General features: G+C 39.7%; 1 protein-coding gene across 1 annotated transcript in view; it reads left to right on the top strand.

Moving 5' to 3' along the window:
- Positions 1 to 346: 346 nt before the first annotated feature.
- LOC308076606 (endothelin receptor type B-like) overlaps positions 347 to 7,306 on the top strand; it is an 18,288-nt gene continuing 11,328 nt past the window's right edge. Inside the window, exon 1 of the mRNA XM_080417013.1 lies at positions 347 to 497. The gene's annotated coding sequence lies outside the window, so the exon portion shown is untranslated. The remainder of the gene's footprint in view (positions 498 to 7,306) is intronic.

Here is a 7,306-nt window from a genome sequence, read left to right as displayed (position 1 = left end):
TTGCCTAAAGTTCTCCCCAGAATAGGAATGCTAGGGTTCAAGTGGTTATTGTTAATGTAAAAAAATAAAATAATCCTATCACACAAAGATTTGGCTGTAGTAACTCTGAGGACCCCCTAGGGGTCCCGAACCCCCTATTGAAGACCCCCGCACTCGAGTCTATACAGCTGCAGGAGGGATAATAAGTTGGTATATCTGTGCCGTGATTGGCTGTGTGATGAGCTCCAGGACTCACAGGCTTTTATAAGCAGCAGACAGTGCGTGGTGGGAGTCACACCACAGGATCTCTCTGCTGCCTGCATGGGATCAAGTGGATCTATATCTAAAACTAACGGTCATCGCAGGGAGCTTTTGGGGATCGCCATAATATAACGGTCAATCCAACGGTCGTCAATTAACGCGGCCAATTAACGGACACTGGCCGGACTTTAAAAAAAACTGTTTTATCACTAGTTCTGTTCCTGAAGGCAGTGAAGTGACGTTTGTAGGTGCTGAAGGTGAGTCCGCACTGCCAGTGCGTGTTGTACAATGTGTTTTATCAGTGGTGTAAAGTAGCGAAGTACATTTACTCAAGTACTGCACTTCGGTACAGTTTTGAGGTATTTTTTTTACTTTACTGGAGCATTTCCTATTTTCAGTACTTTTACTTCTGCTCCACTACATCTCAGAGGCAAATATTGTAGCCTACCTTTACTCCACTACAATTATTTGACAACTTTCGTTAGTTACTTTGTAGATTTTGATTATTATTACAAAACATTATTAACCACTTCAGCCCAACATTTCGGCCATTTGAAAATAGCAGATCTACAAGCTCACAATGCCCATTTGAAATTTTATGAAATGGGACATTCTGCATAATGAGTAGCCTGCTTTTACTTTTGGTACTTTAAGAACACTTAGATACCAATACTTTTGTAGGCTACCTTTACTCAATAGGCTACATTTTGAATTCCGGACTTTTACTTGTAACAGAATATTTCTACATAAAAATGTGAGTACTTTTTCCACCACTGGTGTTATACAATGCTGTTATTAGCTTTGCGCGCAGACGGTAAATTGATTGCATTTGAACATTTAATTTGAGCATTTAATTCAATTTATTGAGTTCCTTCAGCGACCTGGGATGACGCACAGATTAGTCAAACTGCAATCACATGACTTTATACCGTGGCCTACTTTTAAAACATACACATCATTATCCAGTTTTTAATTGAATTTTTTAATTTTTAATTCTATTTTTATTTTTATGGAAAAAGGCATACACAGACACACAGCTAGCCAGTGGTGTAAAAAGTACTGACATGGTTTACTTAAGTAAAAGTATCAATACTGCAATGTAGAAATACTACAAGTAAAAGGCCAGAATAAAACATTTACTTGAGTAAAAGTACAAAAGTATTGGTATCAAAATGTACTTAATGGATGTTTTGTAATAATAATGAAAATCTACAAAGTAACTAGTAACTAAAGTAGAGGAGTCAAAGTATAATATTTGCCTTTCAGATGTAGTGGAGTAGAAGTAAAAGTACTGAAAACTGGAAATACTCCAATAAAGTATAGAAAAAAATACCTCAAAATTGTGCTTAAGTACAGTACTTGAGTAAATGTACTAGTTACTTCACGCCACTTTTCTACTCATCTGCAAAGTAGTAGGCTATAGACATACTTCATGATGCATGCAGGAGCATGCCACATTTACCTACAGTATTCATGAAACAATATTTTACCTGTTAACATGCACAATTGTATACTATTTTCTTGCATGGCTATCCAAGTTGTTTGGAGCCAATAAAGCCTTTTCTTATTTATTGACTACGATTATAATACATTTATTGTTGTGAGATTTGTTTGCAGGGTTACATTTCATAACCACACTTTGTGCTGGATGTATGAGAAACTAATCATAAATGTATCCGGATTATGTTGTCCTCACCTATAACACAATACCTAATCATAATTTCGTATGGATTATTGATTGAGACATTTATGAAAATCCTTCTAGAGATTCCTATTTGACTGTAGTCCAGTGGTGGAAAAAGTACTCAAATGTTTTACTTAAGTAAAAGTATCAATACTGCAATGTAGAAGTACTCTGTTAAAAGTAATTGTCCGGAATTCAAAGTTTACTTGAGTAAAAGTACAAAAGTATTGGTATCAAAATGTACTTAAAGTACCTAAAGTAAAAGTACTAAAATGTTTGAAAATAGCCGATCTACAAGCTCACCGCGACGCATTGTGAGCTTGTAGATCGGCTATTTTCAAATAGCCTATGTATAAAATAAGGCTAAAGTGGTTAATGTATGTTTTAAAACGTAATAATTTATATTTACAAAGTAACTATCTAAAATGTTCAAATAATTGTAGTCGCCTCTGGGATGTAGTGGAGTAGAAGTAAAAGTATAGACAATTGGAAATACTCCAGTAAAGTAAAAGTACCTCAAAATTGTACTTAAGTACAGTACTTGAGTAAATGTAGCCTACTTAGTTACTTTACACCACTGATGTAGTCTTATTGTGATAGAGTTGTAGTAATTCTAGAGGCTGGTGAGCAGAGACATCCCCGGGGAATACATGAATGTTGACAAATGGCTCACTTCAGATCAGTGTGGATCATGGGTCCCGCTTGTCTATTTCTGCTAAAGTCACAGTTTGTCTCAATATGTGTGTGTGTGCGTGTGTGTGTGTGTGTGTGTGTGTGTGTGTGTGTGTGTGTGTGTGTGTGTGTGCGTGTGCGTGTGCGTGTGTGTGTGTGTGTGTGTGTGTGTGTGTGTGTGTGTGTGTGTGTGTGTGGTGATAATCACATGTTGTATATATATATTTACACATTTTCTACACACAGGTCTACATGCAAGCTCATAGTGCGGCACAAAGTGAGGTTGTATACAAGTAAGACGCGCGAACGCGGGAAGCGAACGCCAAAAAAAAAAAAAATAATGAAAAGAAATCATCTAAAAAAAAGTAACCAATAAAAAAATATATAAAAAATAGAAAGAAATTCTGCGTTAAAAGGAGCATCTTAGAAAAATAGAAATTCACCAAAAAAAAACTTTTAATGTTTTTGAACAATTCAACAAAGTGTTTGAAGTGCCTGTTTCACCCACTTCCGGGGGGCGGAGCCAAAATCCGAGCCCGAAGTATTTGTTCGTAGACCCCCACTTAGGGGGGGTAGAAAAAGTTTCGGAGTGAATCGGGCACTTTTCATTTAACATGGGGTTTCAATGGGGAGTTTTTAGGAGCCTTCTCCGGGGCGTGGCTTCCTGGGGAAGGGGCGGGCTTAAACGCAACCTTGACAGGTGTGTTCAGTTTTCAAAGACCTTTCATTTGATGTATGGTACGTCTATATTGGACATTTACTTGGCTGCACACAGGGCTGAGGATTTGAGCCACACTGCACACAGAGACACAGACAGAGACTGCACACAGAGATACAGAGACACAACCCAGGCAGAGTTACATAGTAAGCTCCACTTGGTCGGAGGCGCGGCTTCGCCGCGCCTCCTTCCGCGTTCGCAATCAGCTACTTTTGAATTTTCGTTAATTTTCGCGTAAAAAATAGCAGATATACAAGCTCACAGCGCGTCACGCATCCTTATTCTGGGGGATAATAGCCGATCATACAAGCTGACAACGCATTGCAACACGACACTTTGTCAGCTTGTATATCATCGGCCGAAGAGATTTAGTGCAAAAGCATACCAAGTACAGTTGCAACTCAAGTTGAAAAAGCCCTGAGCTGATCAGAATAAATTTGTGTCTTTCATAAACATGCTGATACGTCACTGTCTGGTACAGTAGGTGAACCATATACACTGGCCTGTTGTCTTCCATTTAACACTGCTAATGCTGTTCCTTAACCAGTAAATTGTTTAGAAACTCTTTTAAGGACTGTGAAATTAGATTTTTTTTTGTCTTGATTTTCTAATTTAGTGTAAATGGTCAATTCTAAAGCCTTCACATAAAGCTGTTCTTTGTAGTTTTTTTGGGTTTTTTTACTCTCGTTTGCATGCTGAATTTTGCAAGATTAGTTTGGAGTCTTATTGGTTCAAGAAACTGAAGCCATTCCATATGTTACGTACAGTAAGACCGGAGAGACAACTTATTGACAACCTGAAGGGTACGGATCAGTGGTGGAAAGTTATTAAGTACATTTACTCAAGTACCGTACTTAAAATTATACAATTTTGAGGTATTTTTTACTTTACTGGAGTATTTCCAATTTGCAATACTTTTACTTCTACTCCACAACACCTCAGGGGCAAATATTGTACTTTTTACTCCACTACGATTATTTGAAAACTTTAGTTACTAGTTACTTTTTAAGAAGATTTTGAATATTATTACAAAACATACATTAACCACTTAAACCCTATATATACCTTGACTATTTGAAAATAGCAGATCTACAAGCTCACAACGTGTCGCAAAGCAGATCTGTAGATCTAGATCTGCTATTTTCAAAAGATTTTATACATGACGATGAATGATGAATGATGTACAGATCTTGAGACCACATACCTTACAGTCTAGGGCAGTGGTTCTCAATCTATTTCATGTCAAGGACCTCAAATTAATTTATTTGGCTGTGGACCCCCATCTGAAAATATTTTCTGCGAGGTACCCCATACAAGCTTTGTGTTATTAATATGTTTAGAAAGTATTCCAAATTGTTTTGTTTTGAAAGTGTCAGATCTACAACCTCACTCGCATCACGGCGTGTTGTGAGATTATAGATCGGGTATTTTAAAAAGCCGATTAAACTAATTTTGCTGGGGACCCCTTGGAACCCCTTCAAGGACCCCTGGGGGTCCCCGAACCCCACATTGAGAACCACTGGGCTAGAGTACCTAAAGGTCCGTTCACACTGAGCACTATAACGATAACTATAACCATATCGTTCACCATTGTATTTTCTTTTATAGTTGGTGCGAACCACTTGGTAATCAGTACCTTTGGGGGTCCAGTAACAAGGGACAGCAGAGCCTCACTAGGTAGAGCCAAGCCCCCAGAACCCAGTGGTTTCATTGAAGCCAAATGGACATGCTGGCCATTCATGGTACTGCAGCTTAGGGGCTCCTACACGAACGAGCGAAAACGGTTTCGACCAATGGACTCGACTCACGAGCGTGCGCACGAGCTTGCGCACGGGGCTGCGCGCTTCTGTGACGCAAAACGCGTCACAGAAGTGACGCGCAGGAGCCCCAAATAGGCCTCGCCCACCACATTTCACAACCCGGAAGAAGGGGTGATTTCGGCCCATGCGCTGTGTGAGCAACTTAATGCAAGTGGATGGGAGGGGATATCGGGTGCCCTCTCTATTATTTTTAACTCTATGGGTAGAGCAGGTTTCTCGGAATCAGAAGGTCCCCGGTTCAATCCTAGTCTAGTCTGTATCACTTTGCTAGGTCAAATGCAGAAACATGTTTTCCCCCTCAGAAATGAGTTCAAATTCCCTTTATTTAAATTGTCAAATAAAACTTTAGTTATTAGTTGCTTTGAAGATTTTGAATATTATTTCAAAACATACATGAGCCACCTCAACCCTATATATACTTTCACTATTTGAAAATAGCCTTGTTCAGCAGCCTGATGACAGGCAGTGTCGTCAGGCTGGTCTCAGACCTTAGCCCTTCCTTGGACCTACCTGTGGATTATATCAGGGACAAGTGACTTGACTATTTTTCTTTGCTCTTCCTCATGGACCTAGTTGCGGATTATACCAGTGTCCGTCTACATTATGTGGATCATGCGGTCGACACGCACTGACATTTTGCACCTTTAATCGCATATAAAAGTGATGCACTGCTTTGATGCACTGCTTTGATGACCGGCAGCGGTTCCGGTAGGAGGCACAAAGAGTCTCCTTTGTGTCTCCTACCGGAACCACTGCCTACCGGTCCGCTGGTCAAATTATTGGCTTAGGAATGTAACAAAAACAAAAATATCCATGAATTCAAGTCTCCACTAATCGATAGGAAAAAAAATATTGGGTGAACTATCCCTTTAAGCCAATTTTAATAGGATAGGATTCTATATATAATGGGCTAGAGTCTCTGAGAGATATGGGCTGATTTAGTAGGAATTTAAATAGTATTTGTTTATTTCTTCACTACCACATCTAATTGTAAATGTAAGATTTGTTTTATATTTATTTTCAATTTTTTTTAACATAATAAGTTGATAGATAGATGTAGCTGTTTCAGTTGGGATTTTACTACTTATATATATGCAGGTATAGTTCACCCACTTATTTTCTATCAATTACACACCCCATTTATTTTTGTCTCATTCCTAAGCCACTGATTTGATGACTGCAAGTGCTAGGGTTCAAGTGGTAAAAATCACACACACTTAAACTTAAAGTCTCCTCAAAGTAAAATTAGTTTTTGTACCAAATCTAGTAATGAGTTCTTATACAAGATCCTGCAATGAGTTATTATATACAAGATCTTATGAGTGTTATACAAGATCTTATAATATATATCACATGAGTATCTGTGAGCATGTGTGTGTGTGTGTGTGTGTGTGTGTGTGTGTGTGTGTGTGTGTGTGTGTGTGTGTGTGTGTGTGTGTGTGTGTGTGTGTGTGTGTGTGTGTGTGTGTGTGCGCGCGCATGTCAGTATGTGCGTGTCAGTATGTGTGTGCATGTGAGCACACATCTTTCCTTCGGCCCCGAAGGAAAGAGGGCGGCCCCTGAACTCCCTTTCTGTCAGAAAGCCCTCAGGGGCAACTTCTGCGTGGCCACCCACATGACACAGATACAGGAAGTCAGGCTCAGTTTGCCCAATAACTTAATGCTTAATTCAGGAAGATACGGCATCCCACGCTTCCCACTACATGCTAAATGGTACACCATACACGAAGATCTCCTAAGTAAGTGCAGTCTGTCAGATCTCGTCGACGTCCTATGATTACTGTTGCTAGATAGTGCGAGAGTGCATTGCTGGGACAGAGATAGGTCGGTATAACAAATGCCATTTTAGTGTGGCTTTAGTGGCTTGTGAAGAATGGGTCCAATATTTCGTTCAGTGACCATGCATGGGGCTAAAGAATGGGTCAGAAGCTGTGTTCACGTTCACTTCTCCCATTGGAATGAATAGACCCACTTCTGGTCTCCTGGGGTGTAAAGCGGAGATTGGAGTGTCTTGCTTTTCTATTGTTTGTCTTGGGTTTGGCAGTCTTGCTTTCTATAGATGGGTTTCCGCGCGATGTCATCACAGAGCAGAGTGCGCAATCTGCGCATGCTTGGGGTAGAACGAACCGGAAGCGCCCTTCACTCTGTTGTTTTGTTCGGGATTTAGATAGG

This window comes from Gymnoscopelus braueri (assembly GCF_963280865.1).
Source record: "Gymnoscopelus braueri genome assembly, chromosome: 20".
NCBI lineage: Eukaryota > Metazoa > Chordata > Actinopteri > Myctophiformes > Myctophidae > Gymnoscopelus > Gymnoscopelus braueri.
Note: the sequence above shows the minus strand (reverse complement) of the source record. Positions and strands in the feature narration are given on the sequence as shown.